The sequence below is a fragment of the Crassostrea angulata genome, chromosome 4 (genome assembly GCF_025612915.1).
Source record: "Crassostrea angulata isolate pt1a10 chromosome 4, ASM2561291v2, whole genome shotgun sequence".
NCBI lineage: Eukaryota > Metazoa > Mollusca > Bivalvia > Ostreida > Ostreidae > Magallana > Magallana angulata.
Window position 1 is genome coordinate 20,594,957 of NC_069114.1, and position 26,957 is coordinate 20,621,913.

General features: G+C 35.5%; 1 long non-coding RNA gene across 1 annotated transcript; it reads right to left on the reverse strand.

Annotated features, from left to right (window-relative positions):
• Window positions 1-3,636: 3,636 nt before the first annotated feature.
• Window positions 3,637-25,402, reverse strand: LOC128179515 (uncharacterized). The gene is made up of 3 exons (XR_008243092.1): window positions 25,181-25,402; window positions 23,783-24,353; window positions 3,637-3,761 (listed from the first exon to the last, which is right to left on the reverse strand). It is a non-coding gene; the product is annotated as an uncharacterized LOC128179515 (long non-coding RNA).
• Between the last annotated feature and the right edge of the window lie 1,555 nt (window positions 25,403-26,957).

Here is a 26,957-nt window from a genome sequence, read left to right on the forward strand (position 1 = left end):
TGATATCCGCATGGAAAGAAACATTTCATTTTGTCGATGCAGCTGCAATGAATGTGCTACTTTAAACTTGTCTATGTATTATTGTCCATTTTTCCCAAAGATATCTTCAGTTACCCTGGAAATTTATGGTGCATTTAAGCATGCACCGTGGACCAATCATAAATGGATTTTAATCAATAACCATCTTATTAGGCTACTAATTAATTCCAATCAAGAGTGTGCATCGTAATTGCTTTGCTGCCTAGCGGAAATACATCGTTTCTGAATAGCGGATGGAAGACGCCAAATCAGCGATCTTGAATCTTAAATATTTCCCTTATTTCTTCTGTCAGATAACCCGAACTCATCGGAAGAAAAATGAACCAAACACGTTTAAAGAAAAAAAAAACCCACTGAGAAAAATAATTGAAAGACTTTATCACATTTTTCTATTTAAGGAAATTCGCCGTTATTTTAAATTGGAAGGAAATATTTGGATGTTATTAAATAAATTTAGAACTTCGGTTTTTTTGTTTTCATACTTGATCACAAATGAAAACTACAGAAAAGGGGAAATAGCTGTAAAGGTGTATAATTATGAATATAAAGTATCGGTTAAAATTACAGCAAGACTATATTTGTGGGTAAAACGTCTTGGTTAATTCCATCCACTGGTGTTAAAATGCATAAAGAATACATGTGTAACCTCTTATTATTTCTTATGCCTAAATACGCTCGTTTTCACCGAGTGATGACAAGTATTGTCAGAGGGTTTTTTGTGGAACATAAGAGAGGCATGCGCCGGTCATTGTTACGGCACAAAGGCCGATGCAGCCCGAATCGCCTCACACGAGGGGTTTAAACTGTGATCAATTTGAATATCCGACTTTGTTATGTAAAGTAACAAATTTACACTGACAAAAAGATGCAACAATAATTCGTTTGAAAACATTGTTCATGTATAATTTACAAGTTATAATGACGTGCTTTGGGAACGAAAGGGCAGTCTCTCGATTTCCGAGAGGTTTTCCAGCTTAGTTAAGGGGGTTTATTAACGAGGCAGCATCCTCTTCCGCGGGCAGGTGGAAGGGGGGTGAAGGCAATATCCCTGTCCTAACAATGGGCACCCGAAGCCACCAACAATTCTTACACTGCTCAATGTCATCATACAAAGCGACTAGGAAATTTATTATAATGGGAAATGAAATGACATTTACGTAAAGCACAGTAATTTGGTGAAAATTGAGACCGGGGGCTGGGGTATACATTGTTTATTTGTATAAACAACTGTCAAGAGCGATCACGGCCATAGAAAAGTAGCAAGATCAGCGTTCGATTGCACATGGACCACTTCCTTATAGCTTACAATTGAACACATGGTTCCTCGGCGCTTTCCGAATGTTACGAGTCCAGACTTCAAAAGCTGTTAATGTAATAGCATCCATTGCATCGGCCCTAAATAGATAACAAATCATAGTTGTCATGTTGTAAGTTTTGTATTTACACCCACCCAGTAAATTCAAAATTTACAACAGAAGACAAAGTTTGGTTGCAATGTCCAATGAAATCAGGTGTGCAAGTGGGTTTGCCGGCATTGAGAAAAACTTTGGAGGGTCCGTACGGGTAGCAGGGAACTACACCTTAACAATGTCAGCTCCGAACCCACAAAACCCTCAGGACTGGAGGGTCCAACTGATGCCTCCACGTGATAAAATCGTTGGGGGAAAACGGGGAAAAGGAGGAAATTTGTTTGTAATTTAATGATCCGCTCATTATCTATGTGGTTAAAGGTGATCTAATAGAGATGTCCAATTATGGTCATGACAATCACAGTTTTCTATCTGCCAACATGTGTAGTAATTTGTGAACACGGCATTAAATTGGCGATATCTTCAATCGTCTAGCAGCTCTCGGCACTGAAATCGGGCCTAATTAGGTCCGTATTGATGTGTATCACGAATGTTAGCGCGAGATGGGGGCTCGTACAATATGTAAGCTCTCAAATGACGACCCGAGTGTTGTTTATTAATAAATCCCGTCTCATTTGAGCTTGTGGAAAAAATCTACTGGGAAATTTTGGGATTGCTTGGATATTGGGAGAGTCTCTAGTAGTTTTCAGAGATTACGAGAGAGAGAGAGAGAGAGAGAGAGAGAGAGAGAGAGAGAGAGAGAGAGAGAGAGAGATACAGGTGTTGAAGACACAACCAACGATAGTAATCGGAGAAATTTTTTATCTTGAACATCTTTCCATCTCTAAAAGTTGTTTTTCTTCGAGTTAAATGCTAACACCTTCATCACCTGCGGGAAAGATTTAAATTTTTCACTCTAAACTTGTCGAAATTTGCATCAGAATTACTTCACCTATTAGGTAACTCTATAATCGATTCACTTGATCTCATCTCTAACCAACTCGCCGGAGACTTGAATTAAGTACTTCTCCGTAGCTGACAAATAACGCAGAAGGGACTACTTTTTATGCAGCATAAAACAGCAATTACCAAAAATAAATTTTTAATTATGATTTTTGCGACACAGCCATTTTAAAGCTTTGTACCCAAAACGAAAAAAAATAATGTTTAAGATATCCCCTTAAATGTGTTGAGCAATAAACCACCAGTAAAATTTCTATGAAGCCTTTTCAACGATATTTAATGAAATCAATTAGGACCATAATGCAGTATAATTTATATTCCGAGCGACAGTCAATCTCGCTGGCCCCTTGTCGTGATCAGCAGGTACCCTATCTCAAGGTCCCGGGGATCACAAAATATACATTACGCTTCATATATGAAAGATCAAAGCCTCAGACGAAAGACCGACTCATCCAGCCAAGACTAGCAGGTCGCCTTTTATGTTCTAAGCACTATATATTTTATCTCCATTGGTTAAAACAGGGATCGACCAAAAGAAAAAAAAAAAAAGTGAAAAAAAGCCCGTATTGTGATGAGATTTGGGGTACCAGCCAGATATCCAGAGACTTGATACCTTATGTTGTTTCCTGATTTTTGTCATTAAGTAATTGCAAAACAAATCGATTACGGCACTTGAGTGTTTGATGTTTTTTATTCTCTCATTACGGTAATTAATTTTTCATTTCCATGTGGGTTTGATTAGGCGAGGCGCTCATACATGGGACGTTAATTGACAAATAATGCATTTAGGCTCTTCAGAACTGATTATTATCTATTTCTTTGTCCTTTTTTTTTTTAAATTTTCAATTTTTTTTCTTTATTTAAAGAGAAAATTCTATCTAAATAACTTTAATACTTGATGAGTATCTTTTTATGTAAATGATAACACGCGCTGGCGATGAAAAGTTAACACACAAAATCATATTCTGTTTCTCCTTCATGTTGATGTGCTGGGTTTTATTGTTGTTTTCTTATTGGTGTTTGCTGAGGATAGCATATGATATAAAACCACCTATAGATTCTAACCTGCAGAAATGATTTTTCTACGAATACATTTCGCAAAAACGGTTGTCGGGGTTTTAACACAAAACTGAGATTTTGAGGATATGCATCTATAATTTACATACTCTTCAAAAACCAAATATTACTGGCCTCAAAGAAATAGGAACTAATAAAAAGCATAAAAAATGGATTTTTTTTTCAAAGTCATGATGAATGAACAGAAACTTGATAAAAATATTTGCATCATTCAAAGAACATCATTTTGGTTTTAACCAAAACTGGTATTTACTGTCCATAGAGGATAAAGGCGTCTACTTACTCTTCAGTTGGTCTTTAAAGGTAGTTCACAAATCCATAATCAGAAATTCCCTGTAACAAAAAATAAACACAAAAATAGAAAAACTACACTTGTGTTTGCTCTTGAAAATTCCATGCAAAATAGTGTTATTCTATGGATTAAACATGTCTTTATATCTTTCAATATCATCATCAAAAATCATTTTTATTCAATTTCTGTTCACCCATTGTTGTAGAACAACAACCAAAGCATCTATTATAATTCAGTGGAGGCAATAAAATATCACTATGTAGGCTTTCTTTCTAGAATAGCTGAAAGAGACTCAATAGTGTTATTGATATGGTGGTGTTGTGTCGAACAACAACAGGCGCTTTTCACAACACCTAACCCCAGATGTTTAACTATTATTCAATCTAGTATAGATTTTACCAATCTGAATCCAAATCTCACACTACTATCATATTGTTGCTTCTGTTCGTAAATTAATTTACAAGCGATAAAATTGGGCGCCAACTAAATATCATTGTTAAAATTCATAACATAAATTGATAAATACGATATTTGGTTTATTTTTTATCTCTTGACATCTTGGTTGAAAGCATTTTGATTCAAATTCGATACCGGATCAGAGATTAGAGAGGACATGTCTTTTAACAGCTAGAAATTTTTGGTTATATATTCTTTTCGAGAAGAGGAGGGAAAAAAATCACATTGGAACCTAAAATCAAATCAATACCCATGCCAGTCACGTGGCCATATTGTATCGTTTTTTGGCAAAAGAACACGTTTATCAAAAATGTTCGTTGCCAAATGAAGCAGTCCTGTTATCAAATGATGCATGCACAAGAACGTGGGCCCATGGCATCTTGTATCTTTTTAACTAAGAGAAGAACTCGCCGTGGTAATTTTATCAGAGCCTCTATCACAATTAATCTCAGCCATAATCAAGTTTATGTTACACTTCATTGCCTTTGTTTTTTACCCGCAAGAAAAAAAATATATAATTTTGACACAAGCTGTGCAAATACCGCCATTTCTAATAAAGTTTCATTAGACATGACTCGACTGATCACAAGTAAATCTAGGGTGCCATGTTTTGCATCCCTTTGAATTTGTATCAAACCCAATTAGACTTGTATAAAAAGATTTCCCTCCGTCTTTCATTATAAAGAAAAATTGTGTCCCTTTTCGAATCAAGGCTACAGACAAAACTAGTGTCTATCGTAGGAAAAACCAATGTAAGATTTTCATATATTTAAGAAAAAAAACTACGAAGGTCGTGAAATCGAGACTCAGAAATATTACTAATGCTATTAGTGCGGTATTCATTTTTAATTTTTTTTTCGGGGAATAAGACATTTGAACTTTAGACATAAAAAGAGAACAAGAAATTGGGTTCAGTCACGGTATGGAGACAGTGCTTTGAGTCTGTAAATTACCGGAGATTGTTATCTTGGATTAAGTTATGTCATTGAGGCTACCATGCTGCTGGGATCGAGGCGAAATTATCCGGGACATTTCAATGGCGTGTTTAATCCCTCAAACACATAAGCATTAGCACAATTATGAAAAAGATTAGCATGCATTATGCACGGGTACGTGCATCATTAACACCCATACGGCCAGACACCCAATAAATGTCGCCCTGCTTTCATTAAAATGCCAAATAGCACAAAATATTTGTCAAAAATTGAATGAAGAAGATCATATACGATTAAACTCACTCAATGGTGGTTCTAAGCCGTAAATTTGGTCCACAATCACCATAATGGGAGTGAGACAAAGGTATAGATGGATAACAAGCTAGATTTTCATAGTTTGACATCACTTAACTGCACGCATTGCATAATTTTTGCATGAGTTTCTGACAAAAAACTTTAAGGTCACAAAAACACAAGGTCTATGCATGGTTTAATATTGACATGACAATTTTTTGTAAATCCCTTTTTTATTATTACAGTATAAAAAAAAGCAATCAGTTTGCTTGACAAAATCCAATCGAATGTATTGAAATTAACCAACAGCTTGACATGAGAGAAATGCACAGTAATAGTCCCTGCTAAATATTCTGACCTTTCATATACATGTAATGAATTTGCAATCTCATTTGAAAATAATTCAAGTCTAAATTTGGTAGAAAGAGAGCAAAACCGGCATAATAATACTGTGGACATTTAAAGCTGTCCAGAACTTTGGAGAATTTTAAGAAAAAAATCAACAGAACATTTCCAAATTACTGCACAGCACATAGATTTCTTCATTTTTGAAGTGTGACTTAATTAGGAACAAATTCTTTCTCATAAGAGCGGCTAATCTTTGTTTGAGATCGGGGTATAATTGTTTCTGAGGGGTGACCCTCTGTGACTTTGATTTTCTTGAGATACATGACTTGACTGGCATTGGCGATAAAATCGCTATTAAATCGTAGGCAATCGAGTTTTTCTGACACTGTGGTATCGCTCTGGAATCTTTACCAGTAAAGTAATCCTTCCAAGATGACAATCGGAGGAGAGGGGACCTTGAATGAATGCCAAACGCGATATACCCGGGTAGAAAATGGACCAACTACTGCAGGTACAGGGAAAGACAACAGGAACTCGGGCGCCAGGGGAATGAAATCTACCCCAGAGATCTGCAGGCGTCGAGATGACCACTGTTTGACTAATCAGTACCAACCTCAACAAATACAAAAAACCCGAAAAAGTATCTGCAAGATCGGAACTGCAAAAAAAAATGTTTGTCAACAAATGTGCGATACATTAGAAAAAAATCACTTCAAAGAGTTTGGAAACTGGTAACATCTTAAGCTATTTATTAGAAGATACATTACTGACTTTTTTTTATTTTTATAGGTAGAAAGCAAGACTGAAAGCTTAATTTTTCAAGATTTTGTGAGTCACAAATCTTGTCTAAATTTTTTTGATGGGGATGATTATACCATCTAGTATCGCAGAATTACAGAATTACATATGTAATTTTAAATCTCTCGACCGTAAAAGGAATGTTTAATGGGTAAGAAAATTGCGTACCTCTGCAAAAACAAAGCAATAAAGATAATTTAAAATGTCTTTGTTCAGTCAAGCAATTACATTAGGAATTTTACATTGACATGAAAACTACCCCCTTTCAGACCGCAAATGAATGTTTATTACATACCCTGTCTTGTTTCAGCAGGGGTTTGAGGGATAACTTGTTAATTTCTAAAAACAAGGGAAACTGGAAAGCAGGATTTGTATATTACATAAATAGACAAGTCTCTGTACCGAAAACCTACGTTGTTAAATTCATTTTTTGCTTCTTTAAACAAGGATTTAACCAAAACAACTTTTGCGTGCAATTGGGGTTTTTTTTTCCAACATTGAAAATCTCATATAAGAGTACAAACATTGTATCAGCCCAAGGCTCTTTTTAATGAAATCTGGTCATTTTGAAGGTAGTCGAACCAGGATTTGTCAATTCGGATGTTTTTCTACAAAATATTTGGATAATACTCAATTTATTCCTAGCTTTTCTTATTTTAAATGAGTCTTCTGGGCATCGGTGGAGACAGCTTAGGACATCAACGAACCCACAGGTCTTAAATATAACCCACTCCTTTTGGGCAAATTCATTTAAAAGACTGAAGAATAAAAAAAAACACAACGGATTATATTATACTTCCAGCTAGAGATGGACGACAAAGCCGATCAAATGATAACGGACCTTCTTACACACGGTGCGTTCGGATTACAGAGAAAAAATTGGGGACAATTTAACACCCATCCCGCTGTGATGATTGGATACCTAATCCCAATGTGACTACCATCCCAAGCTAAAGGCGGTCACCTGTGGAACCAATGTACTGTCCAGGAGGATTCTTGTGCCCACAGAGAGAGAGAGAGAGAGAGAGAGAGAGAGAGAGTAATCCAAAAGTCATGTTCATAAATATATAATAATTTGAATTTCTTCTTTCTCTCTAATCAAGTAACAGGATTTTCCATTTCAAATTCAATATTTTTAACCATCGTATTACAGCTTACAGACCAAGTATCACAATTATAGTTTTTGGTCGCGAACTTAGCAATCAGCATCAATTAAACAAAGCTTTCTTAGACGTCCCAGAAGACGTCAAAACTTCTACAGACGTGGAAGCGATGATGAATGTCAAAGTTGTTCATCTGGTATTAATTTATTGTTACAGACGCAAGGGTATATATTCTTCCCTTGATCATGGGACGATACATACCCGAATAAACAATTATCCGCGCTAGATGATTTTTTCTCTCTCCAGAAAGTAATTTATATTCATGAGATGCAGAGATGATGGATGAAGGGGTTTCTAAGTTGGTTAAAAATGGCATACCAGATAATCAGGTACCCCGGTGTACGTAGGACCGTGAGAATCTGACTGAAACAACGAGCACTGAACGGGAACCGTTGGTTGATATTGGAGCGCGCGATCCTATCTCGACAAGGTGTTCCAATCATTAATTTTTTCCTCATCACGTTTTCAGCCAAGTCATAAGTAATGCATATCTAAAGTTTCAGTCCCGGAAACTGCACTGCAGTCACATGGAACCAATGTCTATGTCGTTGGTTTTTTTTTTTAATTTAAAAAAAAATTAAGATGAGAGAGAGAGAGAGAGAGAGAGAGAGACCTTGAGAAAGGATTGTTATGTAACAACGAATTAAATTTAATAGCATGTTAAGTCTTTTATAAAACATCTTATGTTACATTTGTGCCCCTTCGTCGGCGCGGGTCAAAGACAGACGTCATTGTACATGTATGTCGGTAGCAAAAAAGAACCGAACACAGCTCATTTTGGGTGTAAAGTCTCCTTGATGGGCAAAAAACTCACAACATTGACTATACAGGTTGAAAATTGTAGACTGTAGATATTACAAAAAAGTACAATGATAAATATAGAAAATGGAGATAAGAATTAAGTTTACGTTTTGCGTTGACAAAAAAAAAATTTTCAATGGCTCTGATTATCTATATGTTCTTTTTCTTCCTATTTTAAATCACTGTTACAATAATTTCCATGTAAAATAAAGGTTTTCCCTAATCTCCAGGTAACCATATTTATCCCTTTCCAGAACCAGGTAAAGTACATGTAAATTAAAAGCTCGTAAGGAAATGTGTAAAACCAACCTACTATAGTATGTTGTTTATTTCTTTTCAGTGAAAATATTTCATTCATGGATTTGTATACAAAAGATACATTGAAGAGATTTTGAATAGGGTATTCAATGCAAAGCAAAGGCACCGGGTCAGTAATGTTTAAAAGTCATCTCTTCATTTTAATGTGTATAACGAGCCCGATTAGATCATTATAATCAAATCCCGTACAATGGTATTGTAACGACATACAAAAGCTTCCTATGTATCCTTTACCCACACAGTGTACTTTCCTCAGTAAATTATATAGCGGGCTTTCAGAGGGGATTTGTCGGGCGTTTATCGAGCAGTTAAGCTAAATGAATCAAAATACCTTTTTTCCTCTTATCAACAGACATTTTAAGGTGACGTTCCACAGCCATGGATATGAAAAGTAGACTTTTTTTTGCAAGGTTCAAAAACTAGAAAGAACATATTTTAGATCTTTAAAAAAGGTTGTAAATATTTATTATTCCTCGGAATTCAGCGATGCGACACAGAGCTGCACTGTATTGACAATGATATGCAAAATTTCTGCATTCCTTTTTTTTTAAAACCTGCGAAGAGATCTGACGAATTTTTCTCTCATTAGTTGATGACTATCATGGTGCATGGAGCATGCGTGGAGCACTTATTCGGCTTCAATTAAAGACATCGAGATTGTTTTGAAAGTATTACGAAAGGTCTTATCAACGGATATCGCTTTAAAAAAAACCCCCAGAAACAAATAAGTTTGAAAGTGCTTTTGCTGCGTTGTATCGCGTGACAACTGGCTTGGATGTCGTATCGGATATCGACAATTTGCAAACTTTAAGTAAGGAGAAATATTTCCGTGTAATACACGCCGATTTTGCGAAGGTTAAAACCAGAAATATTTATGTCTTATTTTCATATTTCCTTCCATCCAAAAGATCACTTGCATTTCTTTTTCCTTTTTTTCTTTTCGCTTAATTTTTAACCATAAAACTGATATCATTGGTTGAACATCGCAAATGTAGCCCTGCATTTCATCCTGATATCGCAGAAATCTGTACAAGCAGAACAATTACTTTTGTTGTGTGGACGCAATTATCCAATCCCCGAACCCAATCGAAATTATTATTTATGGTTTCGCATAATTTGAATCTTTCACACATGATTTAAACAAGACACAAGATTGTGACATGATTTGATTTTTTGCATCAGACGGGAATTGAAGATTTGGACAATAGCAAATTAAAAATTTTAGGCTTCACCAGATATCTATTGAGTTTTCAGGGCGGAAGTGGGGTAAAGAATACGGTTTCCAGTCATAAAACATGGAGAATGTCGCGATTATATTGATATATTCTTCTGCATTTGTCAAATTGAAATATGATATTTTTATGATAGCGGCAAACGTGAGGAAAACAGAACCTGACAGATATATACAAACCTACCATAAAACAAAATGGTTGATGTTACAGTTAATGTAAGAATATGACGATAAATGATAAAAAAAAATAAAAAATTCCAGCAATGATAATGTCTTTTTGTAAATAAAGACTTGAAGAGTAACACTGTGTGTACACAGAGTTCTTACTTTGGTAAATCAAATTAACTATCATAAATAGTCGTTTTGTTCTTACTTTAGCTACACCAAAACTAGTGAAAAGGTTTTTATTCCATTTTCACTATATCATATGATCATATTATTTGAAACATACGCATAATCTTTTAATAAAGGTTTTACCATCAGAAATAATCTGTTCTATAAGAGACCTATCAAGACAACGGCAGAAAAGAAAGGGCAAAAATTTTACCTTAACGTTTCTTACTTATAAAACTTTATACTTTTTTAAAAATATTTTTTAAAACAATGTATCTCAATTTCTTCTGTGCACCTGAAAATTTGCTGCTTTGATACTTTTTTAATACTTATGAAATATTCCAAATTCTACTTCTGTGCACTTGAAAAGTAGCTGCGAAGAAATCCAGATTTCATTTTCATCCCCAAAAAGTTTGAACAGAAAACGGCCGTTAACGCTTAGCTGGCTCGTTAGTTTCGTACGACTGCAATGATGTCTGATAAATAATAATAAAAGAGGATATGTACCTTATTAACGTTTAAAGAAAAAAAACCAGAATTGAAACTTTAAATGAAAGACTCAATGTAGTTATCACTCAGCGAATTCGTAATCCTATTGTCGTGCGATAATGGCGGGGACAATGCCGCCATTGACAGGCCGGGATTCTTTTTTTAATTGTTGCCAATGATGCGACTGAAGCGAAGATCCACTAGGAATACATCGCATGAATAAAAAATTAACAAATGCAGTTGTTCGTAATTTGTTCTCTCCCCTGATACGAGTTTATGGTACAGGTGTATTGTTATCATCAACCCAAAGCAATGGCGATAAAAGGTAAAGTTTAAAGTTAAACCATCGACGTTCGGTGCTCGCGACACAATGCTCCACTTAGTCTTTTGTGCTCTGTAATAGCGAATCCAGGTCCTCTGAGACGTGGTTCAAATATTTATTATGATTCCCGATGTCGTTTGCTCATCCAGAAGCTAAGGAGAACGGCTTCTAATGATCGGTAATATTTTGGTGTCCGATAAGGCAAAATTGATCAACATTTTTTCAAACACCGTTTAATATTTTTTTTCCTCCCCTCTCATAAATGTTCTGCTGTTATGGCTAGGAATTACATAAAACTCCCTCAAAAGTCACGATCGATTTTTTGTTTCAAGAGGTGTTTTTACGGGTAATTAAGAAATTAAAATGCGGTGAAGAGACATAAAATTTGCATATCAAATTTTAACAGCCCTTTCATTTATGACATTTAAAATTTAAATAAAGTTTTGTAAATTAAATACAAATGCGTCCTGTAGTTTTATTGCTTTGATAACAATTTTCCATACATAAAATATAAGAGCTTTTAAAAGGTCTAAATGAAATGAAATAAAGTTAATGAATTCTACCGAATTATACTTCTATATAAAACATCTAAATTCCTTAAAATTTGTAAGTGCGTATTTGCTATATTTAATACATGTAAATATGCCTGTATCTACGGTAGATGTCGAACAAAAAGTGCCACTAGTCTGTCAAAATGTAACTGTCAAGCGATTCCTATCTATGTTCTTAGAACCGACTAAATCGGAATTCTTTCGTTTTTATCGTTTTGGATTCTACATTTTATCTTTCCACTCGCGTGAGAGACAATGCCGTTAGATAATTATCACAATCTTGTCACACGGTAAATCCATTTTGACTCGTGTTTATTTATTTTTCCGACAAAGATGGGCCGATATCTCAACATCTTTACACATGTTTGTTATGTAATAAAATAACCGTAAATGGAATTAAAACGTTTTTGGAACGTCCCCTTGAAGGGGCAATATTAACAGAGAAAATCATTGAACATTTCAAAGGGAACGCAATCAGAGACGAAAAAATTATGTAAGATGTATATATTTTTTAATTTTTAAATTATATACCACTGCATATTACTCTAAATTAAAGTACGTCATTGAGAATGGCTTGACATCATGGAATCTGAAATTACACCGTTGTGGAGTATATAAAACTCCGCTCAATACCTTCAACTCACTATGCAATTATCTCAATCTCTTTTAACACTTAAAGATATATAGAAAATCAAGCATTTCATGGGCATTACAAAGCCGCACAATAGAAGCATTGGAAGGCAGTAAAGAAAGAAATATAGTGTCCCAGAGAGAAAAATAATTGTGGAATCATAATAATTATATATGGTCGTGTTAAATGCCTGTCAAATTTCTCCTCCCTCTGTTTTTGTTCAGTATTCAAGATGTGAAAAAACTTGTTTTCCGAGCCATTAAACATCCATTCCCAAATATATTAGGATTGAGGGCCTAAATTGAGGCATGCCAAATTTTGTCATATTTTCATTAAGAACTGTTTCCCCCCCTTACTAATAAAGTTGTACAGGGGTACGGCCTGGGTGGCCAAACTCCCTGTATCGTGTTTCTATGACAAACTGTCAAATTTAATTGATATTTCTAATGAGACTGGAGAATTCAACGATACCCCGGGTTTTGTTTAAAATATTTTTTCTGCACTATTACCAAATGAATTTTTAAGCCCCCGTGATTATATAAAATTCTTGGGCTAATTAATTTCTAAAAGTACCTCTGTCATTGGAATGAGCAAAATTTAAAAAAAAAGCTTCTTTTCACTTACATGCTATGAATTTTTTTAACATAAATTCGGACTCAATATGAAATGACATCTAATATCGTTATCAAGACAATCTGAAAAATCCCGGATTAGGTAACGCTTTGATTGATGGCCATCGCTCGTTTTGTGATTTTTTTTTCTTTCAGAATTTGATAGTTTCGTTTCGCTAAAAAAAAAAATAATAAATCGTCTCGTGTCTATAAGTAGAGGATACTACTCTCAAATAATCAACAAGTTTTTAGCTAGACATCTGCTGTTGGATCAGTAAACTTGACACTCGTCATAAACCCAGTCTCCCTTTGTTTGTGCTGGATAATTTTCTGCACACTCTCGCCATAATCAATTACAATACACTTCTGAATTTAAGCAACCGTAGAAATTATGAAACCTGATCCCCGGGTGCGAGTCGTGTACTTTTATGTAATTTCTCTCATACAGCATTACCATTATACGTCAGACCAAGAGCTGATGTCCAGATAAGATCAGTAAAAAATAAGATAGGGTTGTCGTGGGTTATATAGGATCGGGATCGACAGCCACGAAAAATCGACTGATATGAATATGAAACTTGATACGTCACGTTGATGAGTTTGCTTCAAGTATCTGTCAAATGTTATCGCGATTGGTATCTAAATAGCTATAAACCTCTCCAGATATTCTAGATTTAAAAAAAAAAAAAGAGGTTACCCGTTTTTTGTCACAAGCATCTTTAAATGCATGTATGTTGAATAATTCGATGCGTTGTCACGGTGTCCCAAGGGATAAGGCCACCCATAGATATTGCTGCAACTTTTACACATTTCTGAATTTTCGATCAAGAATACGCATCCACAATATGTTGAATTAACTTGATTTAATACGAAAACAAATTTAATATGAAAACAAACTACTATATGTATATAGTTTGCTTATAAAGATAACTTTAGATTTAAACAACAAAATGAAGGACTTAAGGGGGCTACCCAAACACTTGGGACAGTTCCCTTCATCCATCTTGGCCTAAATATGTGGTGTACATATAATTAGCTTTAACGATCTCTCTGGTCTTATCGGGGCATCTAAGTTAGAGACATGTCATTGCCGATTTTGTAAGAATAGCCATCTCCTTCTAATGAGTGTAATTTTGTATGCTTTGCGTGTGTTTATTTCTCCTTAAGCTACGCCTTGGCGTGACAAATTCAAGGGTAGTTCTATTTTGCCTTTCGGCCCGACACACAATCGGAATTTTTTTCAGAGGTTCGTAAGTTCGCTGAGGTGTTAGTAGCCCTTCATATAAGTGAACTAATACATGATTTCTCCTCATAAAAATGCATGTTGCGTATGGACTTTCAATTGAGAAAACACTGAACAATCTTTGCCATACCGATCATGCACACTCATTTCTACAAATACTTCTTTTCTACTAATCCCCCCCCCCTTCCACTTTTTTTAAATGGGCGTGTTGACAATCAAGATGACATTTCCGCTATTCCGGTTTTGACCTGGGTAATTACCATTGATTAAAACTGACCAGGGAAAAATGTACGTAAAATACATTAATTTGCGCAGGTGCAGAGAGGAAGGCCATCTAAACTATGACTGGTCTTCAAATAATTATCATCTGAATTGCTTCTTGGAGATTAGCCCTGGCCGGCCAATACGTCTTTTATTGTGATCGACTGGCCATATAAATCAATGCCCAAATGTTTTTCTCTCATCCATCTCCGGTTTTATTTTTTCCCCTCGGTACGGTCATCTCATTATAGTCAGATTACTTCCGGTCGAAACAGTACCCGTGTACCGCTAAAAAAAAAAATTCGGGTATTCTAACAGTTTCTTTCTCTGCATGATCAATTCTACTTCATCTCCAGCTCTGCTGGAAAGATGACGATTATCCAAGCCCCTTTGAAAAGTCTTACAAGGAATGATGGACATTTGAACAGTCAGGGAAAGTTCATGCAGCAAATCCACCCAGGATGCCCATTGTGAATTGCGTAACCCAAAGACCCAGGTACCGTGGTAACTCTGATCATGGCCGTAATTGGCAAAGACCGAAAATTGAATTAAGATTCCATCATAGGTCGTTTCGAAGGTGTCCCAACACCCTTTGGCCATAATCAAACGTCGGTCCGTTTGATAGATGTCCGAGATTTAACACGGCTGTATGACCACTGAATCCGTCAGGGTGTTTTATTGCGCTCCCTGCCCAAATTGCATGACATCGGAGAATTGATGGATTCCTTCCTAGAGTACAAGTGGGTATCGGGACGGAACATGAATACTCTGAGGCCAGATAGAAAAGACTGATTGAATTAAAATGTAAATTCCTTTGCTTAAAATATCGTTAAAATGTTAATGACATCAAGGTTTATTAAACAACTATCTATAAAACGCAGATTTAAACAGAGAAGTATTTGGGAATTCTTTTGTAAAGGATGACATTAGACAGGGGCAGAAAACTAGACGCAGAGAAAAAACAGCTTACTATCGGCATTGCAGGGTGCCAAAAGTCACATGACCGCAAAAAGCCCTCTTGCAAGATCGATTTAAAAACAGAATCCAATCTGTTGAATTCCATGTGTTTTTCTTCTGTAACATGGTAAAATAAATACGATTGACTGTACTATTGAGCTTTATATATTGTACTAATGCCGCAAATGCTATTCAATCCAAATAAAAAAAAGTATTTATTTTGACTGGACGATGAAAAGGGTAGACCTATTTTGTCGTTTATGAATGTTGACACGGGTAAACAATTATTCGATAGGGAAAGAAAAATATTTCATTTGAAAATACAATTACTGTTATGAAAATAGTCTGGATACCCTTGGCAAATCCGACACTCAGGTAATTTGAGCCCTTCAGAATATTGCGTGCAGGTGGGTACCCGATGAAGCGGCATAGCCCGGGGCTTCATTTATCAAATTTCATTGAGGCTCGCTGAACTGTGGTGACCCTTTCCCAGTCCCCACTCGAAGAGGATTTACACTTAAACCCAATTCCAAATATGATTAAAATAAAAATGTTTAACGGTTTGTTTCCAGTTCCCGGACGTGGTGGTTCCGTATGAAGTGGAAATAAATTAGTGCGCAGATTCACCTCTCCAGAGAAAATAAATGAGAAATGAAAAATGAAATTAAATAAGAAATACTGACCACCCCAAGTTGTAATTTTTAATGAGAAAATGGTAGCCAGAAAAAGGCCAGGATTCAGTAGACTGGTTCTCGGGTGTAATCAATCGTTTTGTTTGTTAGCATGTTTAAGGTACACCGCACGGTATGTTCAATCGGAGGAAAATAAGCCCCCCAACTGTACTTATGGTAAATAGCGTAATGAATGCAAATAATGATAGCATTACTTCATCCAAAACAAATAGGCGAAAACAGTCTGCTGTCAAGTTGGGAGACCTTATTGGAAATCAAAAAAATCACCGCACGCTCTTCAAAGGCTAAGTACGCCGCTACATTACAGAATATTATTTTAAAGATTAAGAAATGTAAATAACTTGTAACTATAGTGACAATGAGTAGCCAGCATCCGGATCAATATTAACTTCAAACTGTTACAAATAAATATATTGAAATTCCCACACTCTTGAGATGGGAGCGCGATATTTGACCCGTATCTTTGAGTGCGAGGGCTGCACCGGTGATTAGTCTGACCACGGGGTTTTTATTGATGAATATATCAGATTGTCACTCCAGCATTAAGCGTTTAGGTTCATATTTTTATAAAACTGACTCATAGTCCATGCATTTAAAAAGTCTACATAAAATATTGTATTTTTAAAACGTCTTGACCGACAAATATCCTTAGGACAGGCATAACAGTCTTAGAAGAATAGAAGTTAATTTGAAGGAACATGCACTATTTTGCATTTTTTTTTATATAGGAAGCCATTTCGTGTAATACAATTTTTAAGCGTTGGATAATTGGGGATGCGAGTAACAGGTCGGACCACTGATATGTTCCTGTGCAAGAATGCAGACCCGCGCCACGGCTCCAGACCTCGGGGACTTGTTTCACACTGCGCCCCTGCAGACAGGCATTGTCTCCAGAAGTCAACATGAACACGATGCCCAGAGCATCACTGCATGCAATTGACATCCGAGATAGCCCCATCGTGGTCTGGTCAGAAGCCCTTTGTATTCCAAACAATTTACCCGTCAAAAGCCCCCGCGCATCTTTTCGTCCGACAGAGCTCCCAAAGACCATCTCTCTTCCCATTGCTGAGCTCATCGGAAACCAAAGCAAATTTGCGAACCCCTTTTTTTCATTTCAATCAGACTAGTTTTGTTTTGATGAATTAAGAAGAGAGTCTTTTCAGACGTCTGACATGTATATGGTTTTGTAGATGATTACTTGGGGTGCGTTCTAAACAAGATACGTCATAGAATACATCTATAGAAAGAAGAAAAAATACAAGAGAGCATGCCGAATGTTCGGTGAAATATTAGAAGAAAAATGCAATGATTTTTTTTATTCAGAGAAATTCTAGAAATTTTATATTTAATCCTTTTTACAAAGATAGAGATAAAAAATATTAATTAAAATAAAATAATCCGTAAATCTTCATCAAATGAGTTTTTTGAATGCAAATTGAAAATGATTAAAATTTTGAATGCAACCATTATTTAAATATATGCAATTCAATTCTATTTAATATTAATATTTTAGACCAAATTCCAGAATTACAATCATTATAAAAGCAAAGTCTCATGTTTTTTTTTTCAATTACAATAACAAAAATTTTAATTTTATTCAACAAATTTTGTTCTTGACTCTCAAGAGATTGTACCTTTCAGGAAAAAAACATAAAATATGCACGAAAATGCAGCTAAATATTGAATTGATTCGATGGGTCATATTAGATTGATTAATTTGTACAGAGTTGGGTCGTCTCAGATTTCCTGATACGAGTTGATAAAGTTGACAATGGACTATTGTGAGTTTGTAGATTTGTTACAGACACTTGGGGGAGCCAGTAGACGCTCCAGATCGGATGAGCGGCAACAGTTGGCTTGCTTGACCAAAAGGAGACGTCACATTTTCTTTTTAATCAATTGAATATTTTATTTCAATTTTTAAAAAATAATTTTAGGCTGATTAATTTATTTTTCTTATTTCCTTCGGCATATGACGAAGTATTAGAATTCTATAGTTCACAGAGAGAGAGAGAGAGAGAGAGAGAGAGAGAGAGAGAGAGAGAGAGAGAGAGAGAGAGAGAGAGATGGCGTACACTTAAAATTATGTTATATTTCGGCAAGTTTATAATTTCTGCTAGCTTTGATAAGAATTTTCAAGCTACCTTCGTACATTAATCTTTAAGACCAAAAATTTGTATGTCATTTGAAATGCAAAATTATTTTTTTTTAAATATGAGAAAAAAAATCACATTTTTTGGTAAGAGACTTCTTTTTTTTTGCCACCCTCCTATGAACATGTATCAAGATCATTACTGTGACCCAGTAATAGTTCCATAATACAAACAATAAATTGGAGTGTTTGCATTTCATGAAAAATTCAAATTTCAAGTCTAAGGAAATATGTAAGAATGACAAACCGACTGGGGTGCGAGATTTGAAAATTATATATTTCTATTGATTTAATAAGTAGCCCTGACCGCTGAACAATACCTGTCAGAGCCCATTTCTATAGAACTACTATTAAAATATTATTGATAAAAAAAATTCTTTCGTAAGAAGCCTTTGTGATTATGATATTTTTGTCAATTACGTGTCGGTTGGAGGAACGAACGACTGATGAAAATGGTCTGTCTGTGGCGTGAGAAAAGTTCTCTTATTGACATATGCAGAGGAACACAAACAATGCAATTGAACACTAGGGGGAAATATTTACAGCAAATAAGAAAACCGTCTATGCTCCAAATTACAGACTCCAAAACTGTGTTGGTTTTTTTTTCTTCATTTGCGTAAGAGGGGGGGGGGGGGGCACCAAAGTTCTTCATATTACTCCCCGAGTTGTTTCGACCTAAATCTACGTATTGGAATAAAAGTTACCCGATTCGAACAATGGAACAAGAACAAAACTCTAGCGGTGGAACTGAATGAAGCGCTATGCGCGGGTTGGGCCCCCTCGCCGGGACACTGTAAATTAAATCCCCCCGACAAAGAACTATTTCTTATCGCGTGTTGAAGCGGAACGACCGAACAACACACATAAACGCCCAGTTTCAATAAATGAATAATATGAAGTATTTTTTTTTACTTTTTTTTTGGACATAGCATTTTCACAAGACAATTTCGACTGTGTTTAGTAGATAGAAGCGAGTGTTTGATTTTCCATTTTTAATTTGTGAAGTAATTACACTTGGCTGGGACGTCAAGGAAAATCCACCTTTGTCATTCCGTCTCCTAGTCTCCTTGAAATCTCAACATTGGTATTCCTATTGTCCCTCTACTGAAATTGAGTTTTCGTCTTGGCTGATTGAGAATCGAGTCAACAATGGAAGCTTATTCTTTGATTTGAGACAAATAGAAATTCTCTCTCTCTCTCTCTCTCTCTCTCTCTCTCTCTCTCTCTCTCTCTCTCTCTCTGTATGTCATGTCTGTATGTACCAATGTACCTATCATTTACCATGTAATACAATAATCATTATAATTATTTGTGTTTGAAAGGTGTTTTCGCACCTAAGAATAAATGTTAAAGGAAATTTCGACGTTAGCTTTTTATATATATCGCAATTAATAAATAAATGAGACACCTGTAGATACCAGAGATCTATATACAAAGTATTACAGACCAATTATCGTCAAAAACTGTTGATTTCATTATCGAGTCGTCATCAATGTCCCAATTCTGACCGCTAGAAGTGCCGAAATCAACACATTCTGACCGAAAATGACGTAAGTCTGTTCTTCAAACAGACACCGGTTAGATTTTGTTGGTCTTCATTAGAGAACCAACCATTGATTTTCACCTGCAGCATGAATAGACATAATTGGGGATAAAATTTAGCGGTCCAGGTTAAAATATTATTGCATCGGTTAATATGCTATATGGAATGCGAGAAAGAATGAGAAATAAAATCAATTTAGTGTAACGGAAATTGGCAAATGCATGCAATTTAATTAATTGAGTTGCCAAACAAGATTGCCACATTGAGAAGAATTACCACCCAGAATAAAGAAAAGGTAAAAATAATGCTAATGACAGCATGTTACCTATTGAATTGATTGATTGCAAGAATATTTGTTTAAAAAAATATATACAATTCAACACAAATAATATCCTAAATGCTTTTCAGGAGAGGAATTTGCTCTTAAAGGTTTTTCTTCTCCAACACATGAAGAACTAGTGAGTCTTGTCCAATTTTCAATCGAATCAAGGACTTGCTTATGTTATAACTGTTCCAATGCGTTAAAAAAATCCATTAATTTTTATATGGTAAGAGAGATAACTCTTTCTTATCGTATATAAATTTCGATCTGTATTTTAATAAGAATTACCTCCCTTTGCCCAAAGCTGACCATTTTAATTTTTTTTTTTATTTTGATTGCTGGTCAAAACAAATATTTTTTTTAATCATCGTTATAATCAGCATCAAATAACTCAACGGATTTTATAAAATAAATCCCAAACCCAGCTGTACATATATTTGAACGAAACATAGAAATTTGAACATTCGAACTTACTTCGCTTTAAAAAAGGTTCTTGGGTATGGTGCTAGGCTAACTCTGTTATTTTTTTTTTTTTTTTTAAACTATAATTTATTTTTTTTGTAATAACTTACTTAGTAAAGAGAAAATTCGATTAAATCTAATCTCCTCCGTTAAACTTGTCATTTAAGAAAATATACCGGTATTCAATAAGGAATTTCCCGAAGTATTTTAGAGTTGTCGCTCTTTCTACCAATAGCCCAGATATGACACTACAGTTATCTCTCTTTGTCGCTTACCTGTGAAACTGAATGATCCATATAATATCAACAGCTGCATCACATACAAAACGATTAATTCACAATCAGGAAAAATAATCACAACTTAATCCAAACAAGAGAGGTTTCGTAATAACGAAAAACAGCCGCAAAATTCACTTCACGAACAAGACCCAAAATACTCTACCACCAAACGCACATTGGGTGCACTTTCGCTTGTTTTGAAATATAAATCAGATCGGGTTTTCCTCTGTTGAATCACTGATATGCCAGATTTCATTCAAATCCGTTCAATGGGGGGACAAATCCATGAATACGGGGTCTTTTCCCTATTAGAATCATATCTGCGCTTACCAATAACTTCTTTCTCGCAGTCATAAAACACCATTATTACAGTTTCTAATGCAACATAAAAGTTATTATCAGCGATTTAGATAAACTTCGTCAGACATGTTCGGCCATCCTTTCATGTACTAAAGGCTGCCAACACGACACAATATATCCAAAAGAATCACACAAAAGCAGTTTTGTTCCGCCCGTATCACTTCGAGCTTTTCTCGACCCAAGTCTTAACAGAAACTGAACTCCATTGCTTTCATTCAAGACTAACAAAGGTATTTCGACAATTTTCTACCTTCTAATCGACTGGCATTAAACCTTGGACTATTCGAGATTTGAAAAATCTCAACAGATTCTTCAAGCAAGGTATTAATAACTGCACAATTCTTTCTTTATTAGGGTGTCAATTCGCATAGCCATCAAAAGATACAAAATAACAAATAAAATAATAGCCGCTTTAAATGGACTATTCATAATGTCTTTATTTTCTTTGTATACTTGATAAATACCCTTTTCTCCTATTAATACATAGCCCCAGCTTTAAAGTTTGTATTAAAATGTATTAATTCAAAAAGGTTACTCTATCGCCTTTTGAAACGCGATATGTAAATCAAGAAATGCATTCAAAGCGAAAACAAGGGGCTTATAATAGACCTCTTATAAGAAGTCAGTGCCTTTTATTCCTCAGAGAGCGCACGATACAGTGGTGGATCTGATATTAAATACTGAAAAGAGTGTGATTTAAAAGGTAGGGTTTATTGCCAAAGCAATCTCCGCGCTTTTGTATCATTTTAAAACGTATTGTGCGCCTTCAAAAGAGGAGGGTGGGTATTAAGGAACAAGCTACAATACACACAAAAATGTTTGGATTTAGGAAATCGCCGGCCAGACGACAGGTGTAGTCTTGTTTAAATATTGACATGCGGCATTAAACAGTTTATTAAGGCATATAAAATATTTTCCTCTTCATTCAGCTTTTATCCCCCTCGGTTTCGATAGAACAGTTAAGGTGACATTACGATATTACTTGACAAGATACGTTTACAGAAACTTTTAAGGCAATCGGAAACAAGTCTAAATTATTTCGTTTTTTAACTTTAAATAAAAAGAAAAGAAGAAGCAGGAATTTTGTGTACATGTATGTCTTCGCTTGAAACAAGTTATTGATAACAAAATCATCCTGCTGTAACCGTAAAACAATTACATCTCCCATAAAAAAAAAAAACCCTCCCTCAATGCAATTTATTCCAAACCAGCTCCAAGATCAAGATTTCTTATTTTTAAATATGAGCATCAACATCCTTAAACAGATTCGGAATATTAGGTCACTACTGTATTTTACAAATGATGGTGGTATAGCAATGTCCTTTTTATGATATAGCAAGATAACTATACACGATAAACGCTTATTTGAATTGGGTGAATTGATGAATGCATACGAGTACAATAAGAAACGAAATCAATGTAAATGGCTACAATGAGAAGATTTCCTTTTATGCATATCCTTATGTCTCTTTCTTCCACATGCCACGTTAAGCTTTTTAAAATCACAAATTCTTTGTCATTATTTGGCTTAATATTTACCATTTGGTGATATTTTAATTTTTTTATGTATGTGTTAAACTATAAGGCCATACATTTTGACATTTCAGGCTTTATTTTTGTTTGAAATGAAATGAACACTTTTTGAGGTGAACTAAATACTCGGTAGGTGTGTATCCCCCAAACTTTTACAATGTCATTTACAATTTACAATGTCATTTACAATTTACAATGTCATTTACAATTTACAATGTCATTTACAATTTACAATGTACATGCATGCAACATAATGAACAATCATACCTTAGGACAACATCAGTAGGCTAAACAAAAGGGACACCTAAGATGAGCATTTTTAAAGATATGAGGAGATTCGTTTTTTCTTCATTATCTATTATCAGAAGTGAATAACAAGAACCGTCCGAACTTTCAAATGACCTATAGATGTTTAAGAACTCTGCAAAAACCAGAAACCTAGATCATTGGTTACTAGTACAGTCATTGATTTAAATTTTCCTGGAAAATACTCTCCATCGATCCAGTCAATCCAAAACTTGACACTACTATAGTTTTTTTTTTTAATTTGACATGGCTACTGATGGCCTCCTTATGAAAACAGTCATCTTTAGAATCGTGCCGACCTCCATTTTTTTGTGAAAGGACTGTTTTGTTGACATCTGAGTGGCAGGTGGTCCCTGATTTGCGGTCTCTTACAGAAATAATGTGGGCACGCTTCTCGTGTAAATTTCCAACCGTTTGATTATCTTCTTTTATCAGAGATTAAACCATACACTCACCCCTCCCCTCTCAACTACACCCCCCCCCCCATTTCCAGTGCGTATGACCCTTACATATCTTTAAATTCGTTAATGATGGCATTTTTCTTTCATTTAAAAGCACACGATGAAGGTGTCTTTGAATTCTAAAGGTATTGATTTGTCGCAATCTTGCATCTTTACGCCCTTTAGTAAGATAATTCTATGAGTATTCTCTGAAGTACAAAAGAATTCTCACCTGTTTCCTCTTCCGTAGGATTTCTTCGGGAACCATCAGCAAACTGTCGAGAATTTTAATAATCCACAAATTTTCTTCGTTATTCACAACACATTCACTCATAAAATAATCCACAATAAAACTCAACTCTGGGCGAAAGGAAAAAGAATACACACACCTTAACGCCATGCACGAGAAGTTGCGAATAATTAAGATTATTACATTTTTTTTTCACCACAATAATTTTAACATTCGATACACCTTTAATTTATTGCGGACAAAACGCGCCCCAGTCACATAATGTTTTTGTTAGGAAAGTAGGTATCACTTTTCCATCGTTTTCAATGGGGAAAGGAATAAAACATGCTGTATTGTGGCCCAAGTTTTCAATGCCCCTATAGAAACTTTGCCTTATTGTTACCGAATCTGTCTTGGGGCTTTCTTCTGGTGAAAATATTCACTTGGGGATAAAATAGCAGCTCCTCTGTCCTGAACAATGGGGCGAATTTTCCGGTAGCTTCGTAAGGTACAGTCATCCTTTTCATTCCGCAATCGTTTTATTACTTGTGATGAATATTATCTGCTGATTAATCTGAAAAACAGAGAAAAGACGTTACATTCTGGACGACCAAGGCACACGAGCTGTTGAAGAAAATGTCGACAAGGTTGTGTCTTTCAGAGAGAGAGAGAGAGAGGGGGGGGTTGCTTCTTGATTGACATCCTTGTTGTTTTTCAATTGTTTTAAGGTGGAACCATTTGTCTTACTCTATAAATGATAACTGTCATCGTCGAATAAAAAAAATTGAACATAAACTTCATTCTCTTTGATAAGTTCTGTGGTAAAGCTTCTTTCAGGCGTGTGCATTCATAGAAAACAGACGTTCATATTTTATATCGCTAGTTTGCAAACAAAATCACGATTAGACAATTGAAATAATCGATTAGAGCAGCTTTTTTCCCCAGTTATCTGTTAAATTACATGCTGTTGATACCAACGGCTATATGTCGTCTGTACATCTTTTGTGAACTTGAAATATCGGTAAACATGGCACCGTCTGTATCAGTCTCAGTCTCACTGCGTGAGGTTCTCTCCGGCGGCATGTTCGTATAATCAAGGTGTATTGTTCAGGTTACACAATCACACAAAAAAACCCAAGCTCTTAAATCTCAATGTTATCTAGATTGTCGAGCTGATGCAAGTTGCAGTATCGCGCATCTGTGATGACCTTGTGACATGTGTAACGACTTCCGTTTACACACTGAAATAAAGTCGTCAGATTCTACATAGATAGTGCATCAGTTACAGAGATAACTGACATCTTACTCAAAAGACAGTTTAAATGCATGAACAACATCATAGGCCTAATAGAAAACTCAGATACCGGGAAACACGATGAAACCAAAATATACTACACTTACCATAGCTAGATTTTAATTCACTCAGCAATTAAATAAACGGGCTGGGTTATCGCTCTCTAGTATTTCCAAAAAAAATCTCACTGAAAAATGTATCAACTTTTCATGTAGCTCCGAATAAATTCACCAAGGACTCCAAACCGATACTCTCTTTAGCTGGAAATTTCGAATTATATGCACAATACAGTCCAATGGAGTGTTTTGATAAGCTGATGAATGAGTGGTGTCCCCTTATATGTTGACGGAGAGAATGCTTTTGAAACTGTTAACAATAAGGCAAATAGAGCCACGAGGGGGTTTATTGTCGGGCTTATAAAGGACCGGGGTAGAATAGATCCGCAGGCCCAGAGCATTTGTATGGAACATATTCGCATATGGCTAGCCTTGTAAAGGTTGATATACTTGGGTATTATCCCGGCATTGAAAAGAAGCTCCCCTACACGAATAGTTTCCTCAAAGAACTCTTATTCAATTTTAACAATGTTTCTAAATACGTTTTACATATCTATGTCCATATCAAAAGGCCTTCACAGAATGGGTATTTTTTTTCTATTGAAAAATACATTAAAATAACAACAATAGGCCTAAATATTTTATTCATTTATTCCCCCATGCCGGCTTTGGGTGATCATGTGTTTTTTAAAAAACTTTTATTTATCTCTACGGGCCCTTTGCATGAAAAAAGGCTTGGATACTCGTATGGTGAAATTGCGTTTATTTGAAGCCATCGCCTGTGAAACGTAATGTTAAAGAAACAGGAACCAAAGAGATAAAGACGAGTATTGATGGAAGTTATTCTCTAAACAAGCTGATGTCGGGTCATTGTTGATGAACCTTTTCAATTATAAAGTGTCTTTCTCTCTCTTCTTAGGCGCTTTCACCGACGTGCCCGATCTATAGATCTATTATATGCAAGTTCGTTGCATAAAAACTTGATAGATTGAGAACATCTCTCTCTCTCTCTCTCTCTCTCTCTCTCTCTCTCTCTCTCTCTCTCTCTCTCTCTCTCTCTCTCAAGCATGCCTACGTTACCACCAGTATAGGCAATATTCTAACAATCTTCACCCTCTTACGTTACACTAAAGTACAAAAAATGTTACCTGAAAAAGTCTACCGAAAGTAAATGTCCTATAAAATGAAACACCTTTAGACCCATCCTGGTCCAATTCACCGGGTATGACGTGCTCATGTGCAGGTGGACGAGTGGGTGTGATGCAGTTTAATCTTGATTGAAAATTATTTATCTAAATCTTTCTTCATTCAATCGAGCTTCGATCTCCCTCCCTCTCCATTTATGTACATGACAGAAAACCTGTGCTTGGCACGGGGGAAAAACGAGTGCAATTTCAAATACAAAACCCTTTTATATATGACGACAACGCTTGACAACCCCCAATCTTTTCTACTTTTTACCTGAAAAATCCAAAATCCAATCCCCCATTGTTCGCTAATACAAAAAAGGCACAGAGGCAGCTGTTTTTATGGTACAAAATGCATTTACCATTGAATTACGATCGCTGTGTTAACTCACTATACAGGTATTGCTTGATTATAAATAATAAAACCCTTGATACATTGTATTCAGATTTTGGTTGTCGCAAAAAGGAGCAGTCCGGTTTCAGTTACCAGAATGAAGAAAAGACTGGCAAAGTTACGCTGAGATCAACGTTAATCAAGCGACACGTGAATGAGAAAATAATCGACTATCTATGTCACCTATAGAAGAAAGGAAAAGCTTTGGTGAAATCCTTTTCAGAGATATTTGTCTATCTGCATCATC